The sequence below is a fragment of the Eublepharis macularius genome, chromosome 7 (assembly GCF_028583425.1).
Source record: "Eublepharis macularius isolate TG4126 chromosome 7, MPM_Emac_v1.0, whole genome shotgun sequence".
Classification (NCBI taxonomy): domain Eukaryota; kingdom Metazoa; phylum Chordata; class Lepidosauria; order Squamata; family Eublepharidae; genus Eublepharis; species Eublepharis macularius.
Genome location: NC_072796.1, coordinates 87305482 through 87333298, shown reverse-complemented (window position 1 = coordinate 87333298; position 27817 = coordinate 87305482). Strand labels below are relative to the sequence as shown.

Here is a 27817-nt window from a genome sequence, read left to right as displayed (position 1 = left end):
ATGGTTTTGTTTTTGTTTAATACATCTTTCTATCTGTCTCTCTGTCTTGTTCTGTCCAACATGAGGAGGGGGAGGGGGAAGATCCCCCAGCAGCCGCGGGTCCTCACCCAAGGGTCCCACTGAGGAGTAATACGGTGGCAGCCGACAGTAACCACCTTCCTGCCTTGATGGAAAGGATGGGAGTTGTGGGACACATTCCCACCCAGCTGAAAGAGGTCCCATCAGTCCCATTGACAGGGGTGCTGCCACATTGTCAACCGACTGTATCCGTACACAATACAATCGGCTGCGCGAGCGCAACCAAGCTGTGTAACCAAGGAGGGAGCAGTAACAGGATAGTCCCTCATGAAGCAGGGGCTGACCTGATCCGCCATCCTGCCTTTGTGGAAAGTAGGGGGTGGGCAGGACAGGAGGCATTGTTTGGATAGGTCAAAGTGGGTCCTGAGAGGGGGAGATGGAAACATGACAGCAGCAGCAGCAGCTGACATCAGCCACCTTCCTGCCTTTGTGGGAAGGACGTGAGTCAAGCGACCCATTCCCCCCTGCTCAGAGGGCTCTGTGTTTGTGATGGATGGGGGCACCGTGCGGCTTAACTATATGTGAAACAGTTCCTGAGCTGCTGCGCAAGTGCCCAAAGGAGGCTGCCATCAGCAGCATCACCCACCTTCCTGCCTTGCCGGAAAGGATGGGAGGGAGAGGACCTGTCATGTGGGGGGTAAGGGGGAAGATCCCCCTGCAACTGCCAGGCCAAAGAGGAGCACGCTGGTATTCTTGGCGTGGGAGAGAGAGGACGTGTCATTCAGACTGGGAGCCTGATCCCCCAGCCACTGTGGGTCTCACTGAGGAACAGTGCAGCGGCAGCTGCCACATGAGCCATCAGCCTTGAGGTTGTAAGCGGCGCTGTCCCAGACCCCAAGGAGACAACCTCCACCAGCGCGGCCTGCCAGAGCGCTCTGCTCTCACCAGCATCACCCTCAGGGCAAAGTGATCCTCCCACTGATCCCCGCTCAGAAGAGCTGGTGGCCCCCTTTCTCCCCCCCCCCCAATGGATGCTTCACTAGGTGAGGAGGGAGACAGGCTCGGGTGGTGCCTCTTCAAGTGCCAAGTCAGGGCCGTCGAAGACAGGTGCTTTGGGTTTTTGCCCCTGTGCACCAGGACATCACAGGCATGGCACCGCACCACACAGGGGTCATCAGGAAGGACCCGAAAGTGCCTCCATACAGAGGTGTTGTAACGTCGACTGCTAACTGTCCCAGGGGAAGGGGGACGAATGGTTACTGGCTGCGCGGCAGGGCTGGACACAAACAAAAGGGTGAGGGGTGGACTGCAGGAGGGGACAGCACCGAGAGTTTGGGATGGGGACAGGAGGGATCTTCCATAACACACATACCATTCCTCCAGGGATCGATCGCCCACCCACCCCTCCTCAAGATGTTGAGATTCTCTCCCCCCTGCGCAAAGACCTCTTGGGCCTCCTTCACAGACCACATAGGTGAATTGGGGGGAGTGGGAGGACTTTCTGCAGCCCCCAAGCCACACCCAATACTGCTTTCCACAACTGAACCAGGAGGACTGCCATCGCACTTCACCCCACAACCACCCTTGGCAGCCAACACAAGAGGAAGACCCATTATGTCACCAAACTAGAATTAAGGAGGGCAGAAAAGGAGATGACTCTGCGTGCCCTCCACCACGGTGCCCACTGAGCTTGGCTCCAGGGCCTGGCAGCAGACCTGGCACCAGAGGGAGGGAGGGACTAGAGCCCTAGCCCACCACTCCCACAGACCTGAACAGATCAGGCACTAATAACACTGTGTGAGCCCTCAGCTGAGGTGCCCACTGAGATTGGCCCCAGGGCCTGGCAGCAGCCCTGCCACCAGAGGGAGGGAGGGACTAGAGCCCTAGCCCACCACTCCCACAGACCTGACCCAATCAGGCACTGATTAATAATAATCAATGTGAGCCCTCAGCCGAGGTGCCCACTGAGCTTGGCCCCAGGGCCTGGTAGCAGCTCTGGCACCAGAGGGAGGGAGGGACTAGAGCCCTAGCCCACCACTCCCACAGATCTGAACAGATCAGGCACTAATAACACTGTGTGATCCCTCAGCTGAGATGCCCACTGAGCTTGGCCACAGGGCCTGGCAGCAGCACTGGAACCAGAGGCTTGAGATACAGCCATAGCCCAGCACACCAAGATGCCTGGGCAGAACAGGCACAGAGACTAAGAATAATAATAGTAATAATACGAATCATAATTAAAATGGTTAGGATTGTGATAATAATAAGAATCATTTGGTGAGCCCTCAGCCCAGGTGCCCACTGAGCTTGGCCCCAGGGCCTGGCAGCAGCCCTAGCACCAGAGGGAGGGAGGGACTAGAGCCCTAGCCCACCACTCCCACAGACCTGAACAGATCAGGCACTTATGTGAGCCCTCAGCCGAGGTGCCCACCAAGCTTGGCCTCAGGGCCTGGCAGCAGCCCTGGCACCAGAGGGAAGGAGGGACTAGAGCCCTAGCCCACCACTCCCACAGACCTGACCCGATCAGGCACTGATCAATAATCAATGTGAGCCCTCTCCCAAGGTGCCCACTGAGCTTGGCCCCAGAGCCAGGCAGCAGCCCTAGAACCAGAGAAGATAGATCCCTATCCCCCAAAGCCAAGCTGAATTAGTCTCTCTCCCCAAAGGCTAGCAAATGGCAAGCAAGAGCTCTGTCCCACTCCACTGCTTGCTGAAAGTGAAACCCAGCCTGGGAGCCTATGGCTATTTATAAGCACAGGTTCCATTGAGCAATGTAGGAGGTCTGTGTTTGGCCGTCAGAGCTGCCTATCAGGGTTTGCAGGGATGAGACTGGAGTGCCCATGGCTACAGGACACCCCCCCTCCCTCCCCTGGGTGTCTTCTCTCAACTTGTAACCGCTTTGTAGCTCCGTGGTTGGAAGGAAGACCTGCCGATCAAGGTAATTCAGGTTTCCAGGACGACAGAAGGAGCGCAGATAGAGTTCAGGCATTCCCCCAGCTCCGTTGCCAGGGGAATTGATTGCTGGCGCCTGAGTGTCTGGTTTCCCAAACCGCGGCCAAACGCACCAAACCAGGCTTTTACCGACCGCTGGTTCGTTGGCCGTGGCCAATAACAAACCGCCGGATCGCAATCGCGCAATCGCCATTTTCATGGGTTTTTGAAGTTCGTAATGCGGTCCGTGCCCATCTCTAGTTACAATAATGAGTATAGATTATCATTGTTGGTTCTTCTATTAATATCTGTAGTGGATGGATAAAAGTTTTGACTTTATAATAATACTTATTTAATCATTACTATATGTATTGAAAAAATCTTCCTTAAACAGTATTTTTATTAATAATGTAATTATTATCAAAATAGTTCAACCATCTATGTTTATGCTATAAATCCTCTATAATAAGATTAAGATTTAAGTTATCATTTAGTATATCAACCTTAAATTGAAATCCAAGTTAAAACACTCATTTGTAAGAAAATTCATGGTTATAAGGGCATGTAAATCATTGTTAATATGTAACAGAAGATCTCTTAGTTATCAGTGTTTAAGGACTTTCTCTCATTATTGTAACTACTAATGCACATAATTAAATAAAAATTTGGAAAACTTAATAATATATATATATATAAATGCTTATTAAAATAAAACCTACAAAAATAGAACAGATAAATGCAGCAAGAATTAAGTCACCTAACATTTCTAAATTAAATCTAAGTTTAAATCAATCAAATGTACTATGAAATGCATTAAGGTTCTCATAGCACACATTACAAAGGTAAGTTTCTCACCTAGATCTTCATGAGATTTCTGTCAGCCAAAACCTGATCTGCTATCCAGGTTAGCACTTTTATGTTCTTATTCTGAAATCTAAGATCTTTTTCATGTGATAACACAGATAAACAGAGAAAGCCAGTTTGCTGTGATGGTTAAGAGCGACAGGACTCTAATCTGGAGAGCCGTGTTTGATTCCCCACTCCTCCGCTTGAAGCCAGCTGGGTGACCTTGAGTCAGTCACAACTCTTCTAGAGCTCTCTCAGCCCCACCTAACTCACAAAGTTATTGTTGTGGGGATAATAATAACATGCTTTGTAAACCACTTTGAGTGGGTGTTAAGTTGCCCTGAAGGGCGGTATATAAATTGAATGTTGTTGTTATACAACATGCTAGAAAAAACTACAGTAAAGTTCATACAGAGTTCATTTGAATACATGTGTATTACTAAGTATAATGTGCTCTGATCGATACTTCCATGAGAGCCCCATGAAGTATTATTTGCCCAGTTCAGGAAACCTTTGCATAGAAACCACAACAGGGAAGTAGAAGCCTCCTGGGATCATTTTAGGGCAAGGAAACAGGGAAAAGTTCCTTCTTTCTATGTCCCTGGGAATTCTGGGTATGGAACTCCCATGGGCTCTGATTAAAAAAAATTAACGGGTTATCCATTGACAGGAAAAAGTTGTAGAAACAGCTTAAGCTGAGATCTTCACCTAGGACCTAATTGAGGACTTTTTTGTGTCTGTTTAGTAATGCATGTGTTCAAACCATAGTAAATGTTGTTAAACCCTTTCTCCAGATTTGAACACTTATTATATATTTTGTATATTTCTAAATAAATTATTTATCTTATGACCACTTAGTTGGACATAGCTCACTGCCCAGAGAGACCTGAACTTTTTGGGATGGGCAACTAGATAGATGAATGTCTAGTCCCTATAACGGTCTGTAAGGCAATTGCTGCAGTTGTGGAGGGAAAGGCATCCATTTATAGCTGTTCTAGTTTGTCACTGACTGATTACTAATGGTGGAATAGATGGATCTTATATTCCCTTCTTTTGTTGATATGGATACCCTGGCACAGTGCCGGTTTACTTAAAAGAGGATGATGAGAAAAGAACTGGCATGCTGCAATAATCTGGTCACGCAACTATCTTATTGGTTTAATGCTATTTTGAGCTTGTGCCTGTATCTGTCACACTTGCCGTACACACATATACTCTCTCTCTCTCTCTTTCTCTCTCTCACTCACTCAGTCTTTCTACAGAAGACATCTTACATGGGGATGCTCCAGTGAAAGATTTTACACTTGTTCTCTCATTGGAGATATATATGTACTGCTAGGGAGACAGAATACACTTGAATATAAGGCCATACAGAAAGTAAGTCACTTGAGCATCCCTGTGTAAGAGGGATGAGAGACTCTCAATCATACACCATATATCTAATTCTGAACCAGGCTATAGAGTGTGGATCAAAAAATTTGCATAATGGAGCCAGGAACCACTGGCCAGGTGACAGGTGGCACAGGGCAGAGGCTGGGGCATGGGATCCCCTCTCCCCATTAGAGGAGCTGGTAACCTGTTATCCATACAATTCAACCAGGCCTAGTGGTGGCAACCACACAATTCAGGAAGGGCTGCCGGTGGGAGGAAAGGAGGTAAAGACAAAAGGAGAGCATATAAAGGTAGGTTGGCTGGTGGGTGGGAAGGGGGGAAGGAAACAGGAAAAGGAGAGAGACTATGGATGCTGCCAGGGAAACAGGAACTAGTAAAGGAGGTGGTTACAAGAGAAAATGAGATGTTCCCTCTAGTCTCCAGTCCATGTGAGTCTCCACTTGTGTGTCTATATTTCTCTGTCTATTTGTCTGTTACAGGATAATCTTTTATTCTGAGGGCACATTTTCAAAAACACAAAATAAGAAAAATAAGAAACTAATAGAACTTGTTTCCAAGTAAACATGTTACATACTGGATGTCAGGATGCAAATTTTATGAGCACCTGATTTGAAATATGTTCTTCTGAAACCAATATTTTCATGAGAGCAATATCACCTTATTAAAAACATTATCCAGTACCATACTGTCCATCTCAACTGAAAGCAGCTTAGCCTTACGCAGATGTGCTTTTCAGTGTTCCCACTCACTTAGCAGATACCAGCCATTGAAATTACAACTTAGACATGCAATGTAGGGATAAGCAAAGCTCTCTTCAGAAACTTTGCTAGTCTTATCTATGTATCGATTTCCCTCACTTTTCCTGAAGTGATATTGTGAGGAGAACCCACAATATTCAAAGGGAAAATCAAGCAACAAGAAGCTTCTCTCAGAAATTTTGTCACCCTTAATTTCCCACAAAATTTCTCCAGTTGTCCAAGGAGGAACTTCCAAATTTAACCTTAGGTGAAATATTGGGGGGAGGGGACTCTAATTTGCTTTGTTAGAGAATTATTGCCCCTTTTCAATCAAGTCTGTGGTATCAGTTAACAGGAAGTCTACTTAGATGTTACAGTGAACATTGAAACTGTTCCATGGTTCATATTAGTTAAAAATATTTCAAATGTTTTGTAGACCTGTTTCATACCCGCCAGGCCGTACACATAGACATAAATATAGTGGTTAAAGACAACCTTTATTTCCCCTCCCCCCAGTTAAACAGTCTATAGTAGAGATGGGCAAGAACAGCAATACAAACCAATAGAAAAGCCATGAACAGTCCAATCTGCTGTTCGTGAGCAAGCTGTTTGTGAGGCCTCGTTCCCAAAGAACATGTGTTCATTCCAAGCCCTCTTCATGGCATTCGTCAGCCATTTGTAAAGCCAGACAGTCTCGCGCCTTTCAATCAATTCCCCTGGCAACATAGGCATGGACTGTCTGAACTTCTTCTGGCTTTCCTTCTGGCTTGTAACCCCTCAAAGTAGCTTCCAGCAGACAGTCCAGTTTTTGCCACTGTGAAAAGAAAATGACATGAAAGGGAGGGACTCATGGATAATGGCTTTACCAGGGTCCAATCTCTCTGAAATTTGGGGGGGGGGGGTCTTCAGAGGACAGTGAGGACTATGTCCCCTGCAAATTTGGTGGATATTGGACATTGGGAAGGTCAGCTGGTAACCCCTCAAAGTAGCTTTCAGTAGACAGTCCAGTTTTTGCCGCTGTGAAGAGAAAATGACAGGAGAGACCCATGGATCATGCCTTTCCTGGGGTGAATCTCTCTGAAACTTGGGAGGTCTTCAGAGGACAGTGAGGACTATGTCCCCTGCAAATTTGGTGGGTATTGGACATTGAGAAGGTCAGTTTGTAACTCCTCAATTAGTTTTCAGCTGACAGTCCAGTTTTTGCCACTATTAAGAGAAAAGGACAGGAAAGGGTGAGACCCATGGACTCTCCTTTCCCTGGCTCAAGTTCAGCTAAGTCCCAAGGGGGGTGTTCTGGCTCCCACGAACCTCCAACTATGAACATATTCGTGAACATGTCATGTCCATCGATGTTCGTGAATCCCTGTTTGTGGATCACAATGAACAACGAACATGGTGTTCGGGGTTTTTTCTGTTCGTGCCCATCTCTAGTCTATAGTGCTAGTTCTTTGTTCTATAGCTTGGATCATTTAACAATGTCCTTTGGAAATGATGAATAAAACTACTTTTGTCACTTATGTTTTTTAAAGGAATATATTTATAACTAACAAGGATTGAATCTGCTTCCATGCAATTGCTGACAAATACAGATTCCATCCAGTAGCCTTTTACTACTTGTTATTCAGTTTTGCCTGAAGTGCCAAAGACTTATCTAAGAAATTAAACCCATGAATTTACAGATAAAAATTGGGAGGGGGAGTAGAAGAAAGATTAGCTCCTTCCCTACTGAGATAAATCATTTCCCAGTGTTTTCACTTGCAGCCTTCACCATTTTTCACACAAGTTTTTTTCCCCTACAGCCATATCTGCAGAGAAAGGAAAGTTTAAGAGTTGATACATTACTGTATTGTATGAACTTTCAACTGTACATTAGATTACAGGAGCACTAGAACGCATCATCCTAACCTTTTTTTTAACTTTTATAATCTCACCCGTTTTATATGCAAGTATCTGTTTAATAGCAGAAGAGTTTTTTTAGAGAGTGAAAATGAAAAATGAAAAAAAAATAATTCAAAAATAAAAGACATGTCATATGCTTATTAGGATCAACCATAATAAAACAAAACAATGTGCAAGCTTTCATGTTCTACAGAACTCTTTATCAGTTAGAATGTTACAAAAAGAAGTGGGGGGAAGTCACAGGCTATGGTTCTAACTCATCGGTCACTTCCATATGCTCCAATTTTTTCGAGTTTTGCCTGTCCCAAACCTGTATCTTCCCAATCTGCTTCAAGAACTCACCTTCCACATGCATCATCTTCATACGTGACTTGTGGGTGTTTGTCGTGGAAAAAAGGTCCCAAAACAGAAAAAACATTCTTTATCTGCACCTCGTCACAAATGATGTTGGTGTATTCCGGCTTAACTTTCTTTTTTCTTTTTTTTTGAGCGCATGCGAGATTGCATTGTGCCGTTGTCCTGTCTTTCAGCTTCTGTAGAAACTGGGCAGAGGAAGTGCTGTTAGGGCCCATTGTATTTTCCCAAACAACGAGCCTTATTGCTAGTTTGAAATGAAATCAGAAATGGCATTCCATTCCCAATGTTGTTCCTAGACTGATAGTCTGATTGCTGAGTGATCCAATGTAGCAAGCACTGCAGTTTGATCCCCTTTGTATACGTAGATATCGTAATAGTGCAAGAACCATTACAAAAAGTTTAAAAGGGGGGGGGGATTATACAATCGTGCATGTGAGCCAGACTCATGTGTGGGAGGAGTAATGGCAGGAGGAGGTGTTGGAGATTTGTGGGAGGGCACTTCAAAAGTGCAAAAAAAGTCCACGTGCATTGATAAGCTAGATAATCGCGTGGAAAAATCGGCATCAAAAATTAAAATGGTGTCATGTCTCTGTATATCCATGCCATGTTTGTTTGTTCTGTCACTGATGCCACAGTATATTGAATATCTAATGTCTAATCTGCTGTATTCTCAGTAGCCATATTCTTGTCATATTATAACTGTTATTCCTCCAGCAAGGATGGGCCTCCTGTTATCTTACAAAACTATGCATCTCCAAGCTAGAAATGACCTTGGAGACTCCAGGCACTTGTCTTTCTTACTTTGCCCAGATGCTGGGAATTCAATATTTTGTACTCACTACTTAGCCATAACTATAACGGGTTCTCACAGAACCAGTGTACCCCTGCATGCCAAAATGTAACTGTTGCTGGAAAACGGGAAAACTCAAGTATAATATTGACCTGTTGTTTTGAATTGTCACTTCTACCAAGCTCTGTGATGGAGATCAGACCTGAACTGTAAAATCCTGATTAAAGCCTTTTCTATTGGAACCAATGTGTGTTCACTGAAGAGGGACTGAGAGATCTACCTGTCAGGAACTGAGATTTGAACTAAATCAAGTTTCACAAAAAACACTTAAAAAGCAGGATCGTCATGACCTGCTCGCACATGGGAAACGATGACGTGTGTAATGAGTGAGATAACCCGCCAAAGTTCCATTGGTGGTCTGTCTCATTAAGGACATATGGAAGCGACTGTCATCTTACGCCCATCCTGTGTGAAACAACACGGTGTGTGCAGCCTCCCAAGGATCTGATTAACACTCACCCCTGCAGCCGCCAGGTCTTTTCTGCTACTGAAAATGGCATGTGGGGAGAAGGCAGAAGCCACACTGCTGCCCCAATCAGAATGAGGCCCATCTGAGTATTTTACACACAAGTTGCCATGGGGCCCTGCAGCTGTAGTATGACTACAAGTTCCCATGGTGAACTTGTGGGGAAAAAGTAATGTCTAGTTTGGCTCCTAGTAGAAGATAAACAAGGAGGTACTAGGGATGTGCACCAAGAAAGTTTCTGTTTCAGTTCCAGGGGTTCTGGAATAATTCTGTTCCATTACTAGTTGGTTGCAGGTGGGGTGGTGCCAGCTTGAAACTGATCCGTTTTTGTTTTTTTCATTTTCATGAGTTTCAGCCTATTAGACATGCATTGACCACACGTGCACAAACACATGCTGTTCTTTTCAAGCAGGGGGTGGGAATGTGAGACTCTGCAGCATCTGTTTTCATGCTTAACCCAAAACCACATCAACTATTAGTCCTCCTCCTAGTCTAAACTATGAATCCACTGAGATTTTCCTCAAGTTCAATAACACATACACAACAATGCACCCATAGATCGTGAGTGTTGGTGGGTGGGGCATTCCCAAGAAGGACAGTGTGCCAACCAGTGCAGTGTAGCAACATTTTTTTAAAAAATTCTGCTTCATGTTCACTTTTTTCTTTTTCTATAGAGCCTATAACTTTGCATTCTGCTGTTGCCAGTTGATCTCATATTTCCTTGTGCTTTGTGTTTTGTTCCCACAATGAAGGGTGAATCCAAATCTTTCTTTTTGATGCTCAGTGTTCTGTAGCAAAACAGGGCATTCTCCCCACCAATCTTCTCCATCACCCATGTGCAGGCAGACAGAATGACTACTTGAACCCCACCCTGCACAAACAGACCTACATTTCCCCCGTAACTTTTCCTTTTGCTGAATAGGCAGGCAGGATTGTTCTTTGAAAGGGTGGAGTGGGTACACGTTTGGTATTTGACTGAGAAAAAGAGAGACCCCTAAAAAACTATGGAAGCAATCCTGAATAGGTCTATTCAGATGTAACTCCCTTGTTATTCAATAGTGCTTACTCTCATGGAAGTGCCTTTTGAATTGCAGCCTACAATTGAAGTCTCCCTTCCAAATGTTTCCAGAGCTGTTGAAGGGAGGGTTCTCCCCTTGTGACGACCCCATTGGCAAGGAGGGAGACAATGCCATTTTCTAGGTAGCAATGTGGGAGAGGGAGATGCACTCACATGCATTGGTCTCATTCCCTCTTTCCACCAACAGAGTTAATTATTAATGTATGGTCTCTCCCCCATTTGGAACTGATTGGTGAATGCTGAACAGGAAAACAAGACGCTGCCCTGCAAGGCATACCTAGTACCTGCCTGTTGCTGGAAGGTACAAAATGAAATGAAACACACAATTTTGGGGGTGGGAGGGACTCACTACAATTTAGTCTCCTGGATTTGGTTCATCATTCTGGAAGCTGCTTTAACAAGCTGAATCAGTGTTTTCTGTGTGCATTTTTTGGCTCATTTCCCCCCATTATACGCACCCTTAGGGGGTAAGAAAGGTGGAGGAAATCCCTTTTTCACTAAGGAAAACCCAGTCTACAAAACCAGAATTTAGCCATATAAATGCACAAAATTCTTGCAGTGGCACATTTGATTTTGCGCTATTGTAGATTATTGCACTGTGATCTGCAATTGCAAAGATGGCACTTACTAAAACAGATATGTCTTCAGCTGAACTAGAAAGGTACACAATCTGGATGAGCAAGTACTTCAGACTACAAGTATAAACACAGAAGCTAAAACTAGAACCAAAGCCATAACATTTTCTCCCTATGCCACTTGTTATTTTTGATGTGGATTTCAAAACAAAGGGCAGACTCAGCTTTCATTCACATTCAAATTCAAATCATATTTTGATTAAAATAACTCATCACATCTTCTAAGTTATGAAGCCTGACACAGTGACCGTATAATGCAAAAGCACTTGGAAATTTGCTAGCATTGGAAAAACTGAGTGAAAATCTACAGCATCCAGACTGCTGTGTGCCTCACTACCAAGCAAAAGAAAGATGATGAGTGAATCATCTGAACCCAATGAAATCATCTGGCAACGCAAGCAAAGCCCCTTGTTATCTATGGCCACAGTCATGTAAGAGTTGGAAAACAAATGGGAGGGAGACTCAGTGTTAAATTGTCAAAGCATAACATGAAAGCAGAACAATCTTGGTCTGTATTAGCCTTTTCTTTTAATAAATATGCCTCTAATTTTAGCATGGTCTTTTGTCTGCCAAGTACCAGAAATATGAATGCATTCTACAAAGACAAAAGCGGTAGATATAAAAGCAGTTCTCTTGGTGAGGTTAACATGTTTATTTAAAAGTGCATACCACTGGTATCAAAGGGGTTTCCTCACAAGTAAGCATGTATAAGTATATAGCCATGAAAGTACAGAACAGTAAAAGCTGATACACCTCATTGATTATTTTCACAGCTTTGGCACAATCCACAAATCCCTCACAAAAATCCTAGAGAACTTTATTTTAAAATTGTCCCTGATTTTATTAATATCCTAGGTTTTAACCAACTTCCTTACTTTTTCCTGACCACACTTTCCAAATTCTTTTTTTTTAATTTTTATTGGTGAGTACATACAATATTATTCAATACACAAATTCCCCGTCTTATCTAAATTATATCTGCCCCCCCTTCCCCCCCTTACTGACTTCCAACAGCTTTCCAACCCCAAACCCCTCTTATTACTCAAATTACTCTTAACCATAATTTTTCTAAATCCTATATATGTTATATCACTTATTCTAAGCATGTTCAAATTCTTCTATATCTCCAATTTTCTAATATATCAATCTACATTTCACTGTTTAAACTATCTATTTTTAATACAATCTCCTTATTACTAATGTTAGCTTAGATTAATTAATAGCTAAGTTTCCCCATTAATGGTAAAGTTACTTCTCTCTCCCCTTTATAAAGTCACATATTAATAATTCTCAAACTGCCACAATCCTCCTTTCACATCCCATTTTTTTTCTAGATATTGTTTCAGTTTCTCCCAGTCTGCAATATATTCTCCTGGATCAAGATCTTTGAGTTTTCTTGTCATTTTGTCCATCTCAGCCATGTACAGCAATTTGTAAATCCAATCACACTTTCCAAATTCTGATGCTTAGCATGCATTCCTGATTTATTATATTAACACAGACATTTTTACTCAGCTGTTTTCTCCATTCAGATTCAACAACAGGAAGAAACAGCAGGAGCTAAGTACAGAAAATTGGGGTTACACAAGATCTTCCCTTCCTTCTGGAACAAACAGCCCTGAGGCATGGGGAGGGGGCATTGCCCTCAGTCGTGGTGAATGTTAAAGGGCACTTGGACCCACACACACACACACACACAAAATCTCTGGGGGAGGGGACAGGCATATTTAGAACTGCAGAAGCAGTCCATTGCAGTTAGATGTGGGAAGGAAAAGATCTAATGCACCCTGGGATTGTAGGTTACACCCTTCCTTGATTTCCTACAGTAACTATACTGAGGAGATCTCTGAGCATATAAAGAGAGCTTTAAAAGATTATAAACCCCCAAATTACCACTGTTTTTTTTTCCTGTTCCTGTATTCCGCCCTCCTAGCATCACCAGTGACTGTCAGGGACTGAACAAAGGAACACAACTTTGGGATCCCTCTTTATAGATTATTTGAAAGTTACCACATTGGTTTAACATCAGCAGGAAACTGGAAGAGAGGGAATCTCCCCCTCCCCAGTCATGTGTGGGAACCAATTTAAAAGGTATGAGGGAAATCATTCAAAGGCTGTTTTGGTAGGTGACCCAACCATCAGCCAGCTGTTAGACTTTGGGGCATTTATGTCAGTTTTTCCAGGATGTGATATCCAGCTCCCTGTTGAGCCTTCCTGTCAGCTGGAAATGTGGTGAGTGACACAACCAAGTCATTTCTTTGGAGAGATACCAAGGAAGGGGTGACTGACCGGTTAGCACAGCTCCTACTAATGAACTTTTGCCTTTTAATATACATAGTCTTTTTATAGCCCCTTCATCCCTACATTCCTAGAAAATTCCTTCCCCCCCCCCATATTTTCCATTGTTTTATCTTTTCTGTAATAATCCTAATAAGATTTGTTAGTAGAATCTGAATGTCTAAAAACACTGAAATGGAACATATAAAAGATGGAAGCAATATTTGATAAGATGTCTAAGAAAAACCAAGGGCTCAAACTGGATTTCTCCTTTAAAGTTCTTTTGTTGTCAGGTTGCCCCTTAAAATCATTTTCCAGTCACAACAAAGTAAATTTCCCCATCTTGTTCAAAAATTATGTAAAACATAACTAAAGAAAATTGTATTTGTCCATATATCTATAGAAGACTGTATTTTGTAACCTATGAAAAAGCAGGTACCTTGGCAAGTACAAGAATAGAGAGAAAATGTTTTATAAGTTTAATACCATAAGAGACAAACACATTGCAAAATGTGTTTATCTGGAAGTCTACCGTGCTTTCTTTACTGCTAAGGGGATTTGAAAGACTGATAAAAATTATTCCTTTGAAAATAATTACATTCTAAACCAGGTGATTGGGAGCAGTGGGGGAGGGGTATATTTCACACGAACAGAAAGAAACAATTTCAGCTGCCTCGATGTTTTCTTGTTGAGAAATGAAAGTTCAAAGTTTTTAATGGGTGGATTCTGAGCACTAAATTATACTTTAGGGACAGGTGTCACATACTCAGGAAGAACAGCTCAAATCTGAGGTCAGGATAAATTGGAAGGTACAACATAGATATGTTGTTGCCCACAATAAATTTGCTCTGCTGTGCCAGCATAAAATGTGTGTTCTCTGCAGATTTTTAGGAAAATGTACCATGTGAAACATACATACTTTGATCACTAAGCAACAGTTGGCTAACTGAAAGGAGAATAAGACACCCAATAAATAATTGATTAGATTTAGACCCACAGCTTCCCGGCATAGAAAAACAACATACTGCATGAAAGAACTGTATCAATGAAACAAAAGAAGAGTTCTAGTCCGGCCTGTCAGACAGTGGCTTACTAAAAGTTGCAATCCAGCCTATCTCTTGCAATTAGACATGACTGAGTCCATTGGTTTCAAAAGATTTTACTGAATATAAACAACCATTATAGTCCACTAACCAAGATGCAATATCTTGGCTGGTACACGAGTATTGTTACGAATGACAGGCAAAGGTTAAGGTACAGAATAGCATAACCCAGCAGGTCCCATCCTCCCCCCATAGTTTTCAAAACAAGCGGCTTGAAGCTGAGAGAGTGAAACTTTCCCAAGGCTGGAAAGGTTGTAGTCATAACATTCCTCTTCTTTGAGATAACTGTTACTGGACTGCTTGTCACCTGTAAAAGAAGCACTTAAAACACTGACAGGATTAAAATGGAGTCTCTTTGGTTAGATCACATAAGAAACATAGTCAGTCCTGACATTTCTGCCCCCTCTAAAATGTCCTTCCCCCTGGTTTGAGAGGGTAGAGAGTGTGAAAAGATTTTAACAATCTAGGAGCATGAACATGAATAGCCTCCACCCACTCATCAAACCCAGAATCAAAGTCCTTCCACCTGATGAGGTAAAAAAGCTTATTACGTTTGATTTTAGAGTCCAAAATTTGCTGTACTTCATAATGGACTTGGTCATCAATCAAGGTTGGTATGGGAGGAGCACGGGTATGCCATTGATCTGCTGGGGGGACCTTTTTCAATAAGCTGATGTGAAAAGTAGGATGGACGTGACGGAGGTTCTTTGGTAAATCAAGTGCTACAGTCACTTTGTTGATAACTTTACGAACTGGAAAAGGTCCCAAATACTTTAGTACCAATTTACGGCTGGTTTGAGCAACTTTCAAATTTTTTGTAGACAAATAAACAAGGTCTCCTGGATGTAATTTCCATTCGGCCACACGATGGCGATCAGCGTATTTTTTATAATCCTGTTTAGCTTTGTCAAGATGTTGTTGAATCAGAGTCCATTGTTGAGCTGCCTCCCCCCACCATTCCGATACGTCTTTGGAGGTTGTTGCGGCGGGAAGAGCTTCAAAAGGAAATGTTTTAAAGTGATAGCCATAAACTACTTTGAATGGTGTTTCTCCAGTAGAAGCATGCACACTGTTGTTGTAAGAAAATTCTGCTAAAGGCAATAAATCAATCCAATTGTCCTGCTGGAAATTAATGTAGCAACGGAGGAATTGTTCTAATATTTGATTAGTTTTTTCTGACTGTCCGTCGGTTTGCGGATGATGGGCGGAGCTTAAACCTTGTTCAATTCCCATAAGATGCATAAGCTCCCGCCAGAAGTTGGCAACGAATTGTCCGCCTTGGTTGGATATTACCTTTGATGGAAAAGAATGGAGTTTTACAATATATTTCAGAAAAATATCTGCCAACCTTTTTGCCAAAGGCATAGTAGTACAGGGAATGAAGTGGGCTTGTTTTGAAAATAGATCCACTACAACCAAAATGCAGGTGTGATTTTTGGAGGGGGGAAGATCTGTGATGAAATCCATAGAAATAATTTCCCATGGTCTACTTGGGGTTTCCAGGGGCTGTAAGAGTCCAGGAGGTTTGCCTTTTCGCGTTTTAGCGCTGAGGCAAATGGGACACGAAGCCACATATTGCGAAATGTCTTTGCGCATGCCTGGCCACCAAAACTGCCTTTGGACCAGATGAAGTGTTTTTAAATATCCGTAATGGCCAACTGTTGGGGCATCGTGACAGCGGTGCAGTACTTCTTTTCTTAAACTATTTGGTACATAAAATCGATTACCCCAAAGCCATTCCCCTTGTTCAGATTGAATTAATTTCTCTTTGGGCACATTCTCCCCCTCCTTTTCGACTTCGCTTTTCAGTTTTTGTCTCCACCCCTGGTCTGAGTGAGGAGGTTGTGTTGTGCAGCTGCGCGTAGTAACCACACCTCCCAGTTGCGTAGGCGAAAATACTGTGTCTATCGTCTCCTCCCTCCTGCTTTTGAGTTGGGGCATGCGCGAAAATGCGTCCGCTAGGAAATTAGTTTTGCGAGGCAGGAATTTGAGGGTGAAATTGAATTTTGAAAAGTATTCCGCCCATCGTAATTGTTTGGCGTTGAGTCTCCGATGACTGCGTAACGCTTCTAAATTTTTGTAATCTGTCCAAACCTCAAAAGGATGGCGGGCCCCTTCTAGCCAATGTCTCCAGGTGGAGAGCGCCGCTTTTACCGCAAAAGCTTCCTTTTCCCAAACATTCCAATTTCTTTCAGCTTCAGAAAATTTACGTGAAAGGTATGCACAAGGTCGGAGAATATCCTCTTCCCCCCGCTGCAGGAGGACGCCCCCAATCGCGGTATCGCTGGTATCGCTTCTAAATTTTTGTAATCTGTCCAAACCTCAAAAGGATGGCGGGCCCCTTCTAGCCAATGTCTCCAGGTGGAGAGCGCCGCTTTTACCGCAAAAGCTTCCTTTTCCCAAACATTCCAATTTCTTTCAGCTTCAGAAAATTTACGTGAAAGGTATGCACAAGGTCGGAGAATATCCTCTTCCCCCCGCTGCAGGAGGACGCCCCCAATCGCGGTATCGCTGGCGTCCACCTGTACTATGAATGGGCGATTTTCGTCATGGTGTTGCAGCACTGGTTCGGATATAAATTGCTGCTTTAACAGATCAAAGGCTAATTGGCATTGTGGTGTCCATAATAATTTCGCTTTCGGTTTTTTAGCTTGCTCCCCTTTGTTTTTAGTTTTTAAGAGTTCTGTGAGGGGGAGAGTTATTTGGGCAAAGTTTTGTATAAATTCTCTGTAGAAATTAGCAAACCCCAGAAAGGATTGCAGTTCTTTACGATTTGTGGGGGTTTGCCAGTCCTGGACTGCTTTCACTTTGCTCGGATCCATTTTTAACCCATCTTTTGAGATGCAATATCCCAAGTAACTAAGTTCAGTTTTGTGAAATTCACATTTAGACAATTTGATGGGCAATTTGTTGCACATGAGAGTAGGTAATACTTGTTGTACTAAGTGGACATGCTCTTCTTCGGTTTCTGAATAAATTAACACATCATCCAGGTAAACAACTACTCCTTTATATAAAAAGTCGTGCAATACTTCATTGATCATGGACATGAAAACCGAAGGGGCCCCGGCCAAGCCAAAAGGCATAACTAAATATTCGTACTGCCCTAAGGGCGTATTGAACGCAGTTTTCCACTCATCCCCCTCTCGTATACGAACGTGGAAATAGGCATCTTTTAAGTCCAATTTTGTGACGATCTTACCTTGGGCCACGACATTGAGTAGATCTCTGATGAGAGTTATGGGATAGGTGTTTGTGGAGGAGACTGCATTAAGTCCTCTGAAGTGAGTGTACAGTCTTAACCCTCCATCTTTCTTTTTAACAAACAATACTGGCGCAGCATGAGGGCTGTTTGCTGGTCGGATGAATCCACTTTGGAGATTAGTGTCAATGAATTTATGGAGCTCTTCCCTTTCATTTGGGCTCATTGGATAAAGTCTACCTTTGGGCAATGTGGCTCCAGGGATGATTTCTACTGCACAATCCGTCCTCCTGTGGGGAGGTAAAGTGTTGGCCTCTTCTTCGGTGAAGGCTTGCAAATAGTACTGTTTAGGTATTTGATTAATTTCCTCCTGGGTTAAGAGTGCTTGTTCCATGAGGGTAGGATTGTTACCCCAATTCTGGTCCCAGCGATGATTTCTGCAGCTATCGTGTTTAAAGGTGATGCTTCCAGCTGTCCAATTTATGTCTGGGTTGTGGTCCCACAACCATCTGCTCCCCAAAGTTAAAGGGTACTTCGCTGTAGAGCTAATGACGAATGATCCTGTCTCCCAATGTTGTCCCATGCCTGTGATGACAGGAACTGTTTCGGTGGTGACTGGATTCATATTAGTGCCATCCATTTGTTCAAAAATGACTGGAGTTTCAAGATCTTTTATTGGGAGTACTAATCCGTTCACTAGAGCCGGTGCAATAATATCTCTGGAGCATCCAGAATCAATGAGCGCTTGCACCCGAATATGAGTCTTTCTTTCAGGATTGATTAACGTAACAGGCATGAATAGTATGGACCCTTGAGGTCTTTCCACTATGGGAACGGACTGAGTTTTCATCTGCTGTTTGGGTCCATTTACAACAGATCCATTTCATTTCCCGAATTAGGACTTTCGGGTGCTTCTTCACTGATTAGAGCAGTTGAATCAAAGTCCATAATTTCTTCTAGCTCTAATCCTTTCTCAGGAGGATTTCTTCAGAAAGTCCCTCTCCCTCTCGTAGTTCGCAGAGCGGGAGTTGGGCGGGACGGCGGGAGAAGAGTGGCAGGGGCTGGGCGCCTTGGTGGGAACGGAGTTCTTTGCACAGGCCGGAGTGGACATTGTGCTGCGAAGTGACCGCTTTGGCCATAATGTAGACACAGTCCTTGTTGCCATCTAGCATCTCTCGCTCCTCTAGATGCATAACTGCTCCCCTGCCCCCTCTTACAATTATGGAGGTTCGCCGGTGCCCTGCGGTTTGTTGTTGTTCCACAAGACGCACTTCTTGCATACGGTTTTCCACTTCACAGGCTAATTGAATCCAACCCAAGAGTGTGGGGGGATTATCTTGCATAAGAGCCCGATCCAATAATCTGGGATTCATGCCTTGTTTGAACAAAATTAATTTGGTGAATTCCTCACACCTTGGACATTTGGCGGCTAGCTGTCGGAACTTTGTAACATAGTCTCTAGCCGACATGCTACCTTGTCTAATTGATTGTAATTCTGTTCGGGCTCTGCTTTCCTCTAATGGGTCTTCATATTGCGCTCGGAGCACGTCTACCAAACCCTGTAGGGAATCTAATTCTGGGGCCCCCAATTCGTACAGGGCTACATACCATTCTGCTGCCTTTCCTTGCAACTGGGATCCCAAATGTTCGATTTGACTGGCCTCATCTTCGAATAAATGTCCCCAACGATTGAAGAATTGTAGTGCTTGTACTAGAAAAAATCCCAACTTCGAGGGGTCCCCATTGAAAGTAGCTTCCAATTTTACCCATCCCATTGGTAACTCTTGAGGTCTGGTAACCGGTGCAGGGAGTGGGTAGTATGGCTCAGGTGCCAGTTCCTGCCTTGGCTGCCAGTCAGGTCGACGCGGGGGCAGTTGTATCGGAGGGTGCTGGGGCCTTGGCTGCGGGATCCCTTGGGGTCTCGGTATTGGAGGACCTTGCGGCCTCGGCTGTGGTCTCTGCGGTCGCGGAGCCAGAGGGCCTTGCGGAGGTGGACCTCTCGGTCTTAGCGGCGGAGGTAGCCTAGGCGCTGGAAGTCGTGGAGGAAGCGGCTGCCCTTGCGGCGGCGGTGGCAGCAGTGGGAGTACCGGAGCCTCCTCCTGCGGCTGTTCTCCTGGGAGGACCGGGAGCTCTTGCGGCAGTTCTTGTGGCTGCTCCTATGGTGCCTCTTCCTCTCCTCCCGGTGGCCCTCCCGGCACATCAGGGGGAAGTTCCTCCGGTCTCTCGTCTGCTGGCCCCTGAGGTTGTTCGGGTGGCTGTACTGGTTGTTGCTGATCGTCTGCTAGTAAGAGCAGTTGCTCCCTCGGGGTGGTACATAGTCCCGGGATAATACTCTGCAGGGCCGCCAGACCTTGGCCAACAACTCGGCTGCGGGCGCCCTCTTCCTGCATGGGGCCTTCTTCTGATCCTCCGACAACGAGTACGGAGAGCAGGTGAACAGCATGGGCTAAGCTCTCCTCCATACTACAAAGTCTCTCCTCTAACATTTGTACACGTCCTGGGGCCGCCGTGGCACCCACCATTTCAGAATATTCCTGAGGAGGTTCATTGGGAACTTGGGTAGTTTCCATATATTCTGCATAGGAAACCATCGCCCGAGGCCATGGCCGAATTTCTCCCATGCCCCAGGCCCTGTTACCTTGCTCTTCTTCCGATATCCCCGCCAGGATTCCTTTAGCTAATCCTGTTACCGCCGAAATTCCAGCATCCACCGCTAAAGTTTGGCTCTGCAATTGTACCCAACTTTGTTCATTCAGTTCGTGTTGCCCTGTCCACGGGGTGACATCCGCGTAGTCCCAACTCTCCCACACCTGGGTACTTTCCGAACGCCTTCGGTCCCACTCTAATTGGTTGGCTTCTCAATTCCAATGATACCATGATTGGCTACTTGAATGCTCTGCTACCGAACTGACACTTCGTTTCCTGTCCATTTGCGACTTAGTAAACACCGCACTTGCTCTCCTTTCCCTCGTGTCCCTCGGCCTCGAACCCCACTGCCTCGGCGTAGGCAAGGATATCAGAGATTCTGTTGCCACCCTGGGCCGAATTTCAGCTCTTTCGGGTGCGAGGGTATACAGCGTAGTATGCCTGGACTCCGTTCCTCCCTGAACGGGTCGAGGAGGTTCCAGTCCTTCTGAACCAGGGGAGGTGTAAGGATCAAACAAAGGGTCCCTGTTGGACGCGGCCTTGGTATCCGTCTGCCTCGGCTTAGGCATTGGAACAGATGTGATTCGTAACAAAATGTCAGACAGTGGCTTACTAAAAGTTGCAATCCAATCTATCTCCTGCAATTAGACATGAGTCCATTGCTTTCAAAAGATTTTACTGAATATAAACAACCATTATAGTCCACTAACCAAGATGCTGATACATGAGTATTGTTACGAATGACAGGCAAAGGTTAAGGTACAGAATAGCATAATCCAGCAAGTCCCATCCTCCCCTCATAGTTCTCAAAACAAACGGCTTGAAGCTGAGAGAGTGAAACTTTCCCAGGGCTGGAAAGGTTGTAGTCATAACATTCCTCTTCTTTGAGATAACTGTTACTGGACTGCTTGTCACCTGCAAAAGAAGCACTTAAAACACTGAGAGGATTAAAATGGAGTCTCTTTGGTTAGATCACATAAGAAACATAGTCAGTCCTGACACGGCCAAGCTATTTTTAAGTTGTGTGGGCCTGCATATTCTAACAGTGTGAATTTGGCCTCTCTTCTTATGTTGGTGCATTATCTTAGATGGAGAGTATGAAACTATTTCTTTGTAGGAGCCATCATAAAAAGATGTACCTAGAATAGTAAATACAAGCTGGGAGACAACAAGAAAGCACAGGGAATGAAGGTGAATAAACTGTCTGAAAATCTGCCCCCTCCCATTCACATAAATCTCTTTCTCCATAGTTCAGTAAACTTTCAGTACCTCTATTTCCCTGTCTCCTTTTTTTTACTTTGACTCTTACAGTTCCAACATACTGAATATGCTCAGCCCTCCTCCACTGTGGAAGAGGAGGTTGTTTTCCTTTTAGTTAGCTGACTAAGTATGAAGAGATCCCTATCTTCTTGGAGAGATTAAATCTTAAATATGTATGTTAAAATAAGTGTTGTAGAGAAGAATGGAAATGAAATATGTATTATCACTCACTCACTCACTAGTCACAAATGAAAATAAAGCAAATAAACTCAAAGCAGCTTACCCTCCTTTAGAGAACCAGCCCCAGCAGCCCTGCTTGCACTCAATCACTCACAAGTCATGAATTAAAATAAAGCAAATGAACTCAAAGCAACTTACCCTCCTTTGGAGAGCCAGCCCCTGCAGCCCAGCATGCACTCACTCACTCACTCACGCACCAGACATAAATTAAAATAAAGCACAATGAACTCAAAGCAACTTACCCTCCTCTGGAGAGCCCTCACTGCTTCCAGGCCCAGATGATGGGCTGGGAGGCCACACACACACCCCTGCGCACCTCCCATGGCCACCCCCACCCTGAGTTCCTACCAGGGAATCCAGGAGGTGGTGATGGGGGGATGGTGGTGGTGGTGGTGGTGCTGCTGCTGCCTCTGCAGCTGCCTGCTGCTAAAGACACGGGCAGCGAGGAGGCAGCGAGGAAGGAAAGGAATCACGTGGGTAGGGCCAAAACCCATGTGATCTCTTTTCAGATGTTCCGGAATGCCGTTCTGGTGCATTCCCCCTCCAAAAGAGCCCTGTTCTACACTAATTAATCCAAAATAATTTCATCATGTTTCATACTCAAGATCATGAAAGAATTCGATTTCCAACTTCAGTCAAAGATATTCATTGAAGGGTATTTAGACCTGGAAGACCTCTTTTCAGCCAAGAATCTCACTGTGTGACCATTTGCCAGTAACTGTCATCCTACCCTACATCACAGTGTTGTTGTGAGATACAATTAAGTGGAGGTAGGGCTGCCAACTCTAGGTTGGGAAATCCCTGGAGATTTGGGGGTGGAGCCTGGGGCAGGTGGAGCTTGGAATGGGAGGGAACTCAGCAGGGATGTGATGCCATACAGTCCACCCTCCAAAGCTGCTATTTCCTCCAAAGAAAGTGATTTCTGTCATCTGAAGATCAGTTGTAATTCCAGAAATGCTCCAAGCTCCACCTGGAGGTTGGCAATGCTAGGTAGAGTTCATGCATACTAACTTGAACTCCTTGGAGGAAGAAGGGGATAAAATATAATAAACAAAAATAAAGAACAATTAGGTTGCTAATGGTTATTATTGTGTAAATAGTAAGCATTAGTGAACTTGAAAATACATATAAACTTAAAGACTGTCTAAAAACTGGCAGAAGGTTGAAATGCTGTGCAGAGATATGACTATAGATTGATTTCCTTGGAAAGGGCTGCTATCATGGTTAGAAGATACTCTTGCTAGATAGATTGCCACCCATCATATTCTGCTCACTGCCTCTCCTGCTGTGCCCACCTCATGCAACCATGAAAAGAATACAGGGAAACACAATAATATCAGTGATTTTTGAAAGCAGAAAGTCATTTCTGAAGATTTATGAAGAGAGCTAAAAAAAAACTCTGGTACTCAGATTTGTTATATTAAAGGGCAAAGTGTGTTTGCTTTGGGTTTTGATTAGTTAATTTCTGAAGGAACATCCTCAATCCCTGTCTAGAAACTACTACAAATCAACTTAACTGGTAAATTTTGAGTTCGGCTAAGAAAGAGAAAGGTTAACCGGCAATCCTAAAAGCACTTTCCTGGGAGTAAGCCTCATTTAATAGATCTGAGTAGGATTATGACTAGGCCTGTTTAGGATTGCTCACTCTGTTCACAGCTTCTCAGACCTCTCTCATGTCCCCACCTGACTGCTTTTTTCCAAAACCAAAAAGCCATGAACCAATGCCTCCATAGACATAGGAAGCCCCATCCCACTTCCTGTGTATTTGCAGCATCTAATCCAAGCCAGCTCATTTTCTTGCAGCTTTTGCCTAACCTGTTCATTGTTAAGTAACCATCCGTATGCTCCAATCAATCAAAAACAGTACAATACCCATCAGGATGCCAGATTCTGTTTGCAGTTTCTGTTTACTTTTATGTGTTACTAATACAAGGAATGTGGTACCAGGGCAGTGGAATCATACAAATAAAACCTTAAAAGATATTGCCATGGTGCCAAATAATACACGACTACAAGAGGAACATTAACTAGATTCATGTGTAATAGAAAACAAATAGTCATAAATGTTTCTGTGGAGAAGCAAACAAGCCATACTCCTTTAGGGAATAAATTGCAACATAGTGTACTAGTAGAAATGAACACATTGTATCAGACTTGTTTGCCAACTTAACCACTCAAGCACCATAAATGCAAAGTCCTAAACATTTGCATTGGTCTATTTGCCAGAGCAGTGTCTTCCTTTCTGATACTGTGCAGCTTTAAGATGTTGTTGGTATATCTCATCTTAAGCAATAATTTTGAGACTAAATCATTTTTACAGTACTGTTGTGTAGTGTACCACTGAAGGTATAGCAAGCATCCTAAGAAAAGGCAAGCATCTTTGATTTTGTTTATTTCAGCTGAGAGATAACCATTATAACTGCTGCTAGAAATCAAGTTCCTTTTTAGATCCCCACTCCATATATCCTTGTACGATGCTATATGTGAAGTTCTGTCTTCCAAACAAATAATTAAGTCTTCAGCTTTGAAATTGGTGATTTGGAAGAGGTGTCTGTATTCACTCACCAGTACTCTAACAGGTAATTGCACATTCATTAACCGGGATCATGTCTTCTGACTCTACCCAAGCCCCTGCACATCCACACAGGGGCCTAAGCTTCAAAAATGCAGTCTGGAAAATCTAATGTATAGATCATACATAAAGTGCCTACACCCATTTATTTGCATATAGGTAAATTAAAGGCAGGGCCAGCAGACATCGAACCCTCCCTGACACTCATGCCACCATACACACAATATCTGTACACAGACTAAATATCAGCCCAGAACCAAAGTACAGCTGTTCAGCTGGTGTACAAATGGTCCTGGACCTATAAGAAATACTCTTTGAGCATTAATGATAGAAATAGATACACACAGACACACATTTCACAAAGCACCCTTCTGAGCATGCTCACATCAAGCAAAGCAACCTGTGCTTAGAATCTTCTGTATGCAGGTTACTTTTATTTGATAAGAAAAGATATAGTGACATTTGAAAAATAAAAATTGGAGAGAGAAATGTTTTAAGCTAATTCACATACAAACAGAGAGTTGGTCTTCATTAGCAACTCTAACATTTAAAAAAAGTGTAACAATACGACCCTCCCTTTTTTCCATTTCATAAACATTCAAGTATTAAATCCTATATTCATTTACATTCTCATCAGTGAGAAATTCACAGCACAAAATCTCTTATTTTTATATATGTAGTTTCATTTTTAAAGAAAAAAAACAATTTGATAAAAGATATTGGAAAGCAATAAAGGGGGGATGTGGCAGAGCTATTAACAAAACCTTTTGTTCACCAGTATATTAACTTGGTCTATTTTAATTTCCAACTCAACAATCAAAGATCATAGATTTACAGTGCAATCCTAAGCAGAGTTACTCCAGTCTAAGACCATTTATTTCAATGGGCTTAGATTGGAGTAACACTGCTTAGGATTGCACTGTTACATGTCAAAAGGAACACTGATGCTCATTAGCCTCTGGCCTAAGACAGAAGAATATTATCAATTCCTGTCCTGGGTCCGATGAAGCCTAAGGTAGCCAGAAAGACCTCTGGTACTCATCATCAGACACTTTATCATCATTCATATCCAGACTTCCAGTGCACTGATATTTAGCTCCATGAAAGCACATTTGCGTGTGTCTGTGTGTGTGTGTGTGTGTGCGCGTGTGTGTTTGCCTCACAGTAACAACCACTAATGTAAATGAAAAAATTTGGAACATCACAAAATCAAACCAGTACCCAAATAAAAATTTACATCCCTGCTCTGCGCAGTTGCTCAAGAATTACCCTTTTGAGCCAGAGACTGCATAGTTATCAATAGGCTTTGTGGGCTAAAGAATACGTCACATTTGTGGATCCTCACATTCTATATTAGACAGCATGGCCCATTTGTACATACAAGTCACTGGATCCCATTCACCATATTTAGGATTACGATGTATCTTTCTCATTTTAAGCTTTCAAATCTGGAAATTGCCAGTCTCCCTCATAAGGTGCCAGGCAAAAAACAGCAACACAATAAATATCTCCAACAAGGCCCTTACAGTCCAAACTCAGCCCCAGACAACTGGCACCTTGGGCATCAAACCTTGGCCATAGTAAATTTATGAAGAAGATAAAGGTTTTTTACCTGATATTCCCAGGATTCTCTTGAATTATGAACTGCTTGCTGTTTCAAACCACTTTGATGTGACAGAGCAAAGCTGTAGGGAAGAAGCAGGATTTTTAGGGGGGGGGGAATCAAAGATCCATTGATGCAACTTTGTCCCTTAGAACTGCTTCTTTCAGCCTATCTGTGTAGCTATGATACATAATCAACATGATCTCCCTGAGTGACTATGTTGATGTTGATTTAATAGTAATGCCAGTACTTCCTGTAGCAACAGTAAGAGTGCTTTTTGTATAGCCACAACAGAGGAAACAACTTCTTCCCTGACTGTGGTTGCCATCATTATCTTCACTACACTATATGAATTAAGCGTCAGAGCAATAGTTAGTGTATAAGTATTGTTAAACTTAAATACATTTAGCAGACCCCAGTGATTTCAGTTGAAGATACTTCCAAGTAGCTGTTCTTTCAGCCCCAATTCTATGAATGTTTATACATAAATAAATTACAGTTATATATAGGATCAGATTATAACAGTGCAGAGTTATTCCTGTCTAATATGATTGAAATCAACAGACTTTGACTGGATAACAACCGCAGCAGCAACATTCAATTTATATAGCACCCTTCAGGACAACTTAACGTCTACTCAGAGCGGTTTACAAAGTATGTTATTTTTATCCCCACAACAATCACCCTGTGAGGTGGTGGGGCTGTGAGAGCCCTGGAAGAGCTGTGACTAACCCAAGGTCAATCAACTGGCTTCAAGCATAGGAGTGGGGAATCAAACCCAGTTCTCCAGATTAGAGTCCTGCCACTCTTAACCGCTACACCAAACTGGATTTCTGCATGGAATTGTATTGCAAACTTCCTTCCAGCCAAACTATTTTTCCTTCACACTCATCTATTTAAGCTAAATGGAACTTCCATGTCCAAAAGCAGTATACCATTTGATTGCCAGATGCTAGAATAAAACAAAGGGCCTTCATGCCCTTTTTGTGAACTCTCCTTAGGCTGATGTTGGAAAGTGAATGGTAGAGAGCCTCAGGACTTCTTTTATGCTTCTAAAGTATACTATATTTTTAGCTGTTCATATGGTAAAAGGTACAACTGAGAGCTGAACTAGACAGGGAAGATCCCTGATCAGATATCTCCGTCAATGCTTCATTTTTTTTAGAAAGTTTTTATTAGGTGAGAATATTAATATACAACTTTCAAATAGCATCTCATTATCCTTTCCCCCACCCTTTCCCTCCCCCCCTTTTCCAAGACTTCCAAAAGCTTTCCAACCCTATAGCCTAATCTATTCCCAATCTGTCCCCTTTTTCTGTAACTCTTTATCTCATGTTTACTTACTCTTTTATTCAACTAAGCCCTATCTATTAACTTCAAAAATATTGTTATAAACTTAAAATCTATTATCTATTACTTTATATTAGCTCCACATATATTTAAATTTAAACTAACTAACAGTCGGATAAAATATCTACTTTAGTAATTCTAACAATATCTATTAACTCTAAGTCCACTTACATTTGGGCTAACAATTAGCTAATACTTCACTTCATATGGTAAAGACTCTATCTCTTCTAATAACAAATCCATTCTAATAATTTTCAAATTGCCATAATTCCCCCTTTACGTCCCACTTCTTTTCTAAATATGTTTTCAATCTTCCCCAGTCCGTAAAAAATTCCGCTGGATTCTGATCTCTCAG

General features: G+C 43.2%; 1 protein-coding gene across 2 annotated transcripts in view; it reads right to left on the bottom strand.

Annotated features, from left to right (window-relative positions):
* Positions 1–26223, bottom strand: part of RP1 (RP1 axonemal microtubule associated) — a 302837-nt gene extending 276614 nt beyond the window's left edge. The window contains exon 1 of one of the 2 annotated variants that reach the window (XM_054985404.1): positions 26122–26223. The gene's annotated coding sequence lies outside the window, so the exon portion shown is untranslated. The remainder of the gene's footprint in view (positions 1–26121) is intronic. The other variant, XM_054985406.1, reaches the window with a different exon arrangement.
* Between the last annotated feature and the right edge of the window lie 1594 nt (positions 26224–27817).